Genomic DNA, 266 nt, shown 5'->3' with positions numbered 1-266 from the left:
TTTTTTTAAATGGCAGCAAAGTAGATATTGAGCTGGGCAAACAATCATGTCATTGGACAAGTTGTTCTGATTTTCTGCAGTTTTCCTCACTGGATCATAAAGCCATTAAATGATATTGTTTGGAAAGAACTGCAAGAAAATATAAGTGAATATTAATCTCTTGAGGTAGGGAAATCCTTTCTAGACATGGCATTAAAAATAGAACATAAGGGAAAAGATCAGTGAATTGGACACAGTAAAAACTAAAAATTAAAAATGTCTGTATA

The sequence above is a fragment of the Balaenoptera physalus genome, assembly GCF_965194825.1.
Source record: "Balaenoptera physalus genome assembly, chromosome: 5".
In the NCBI taxonomy this organism is placed as follows: domain Eukaryota; kingdom Metazoa; phylum Chordata; class Mammalia; order Artiodactyla; family Balaenopteridae; genus Balaenoptera; species Balaenoptera physalus.
This window is presented reverse-complemented; position numbering follows the sequence as displayed.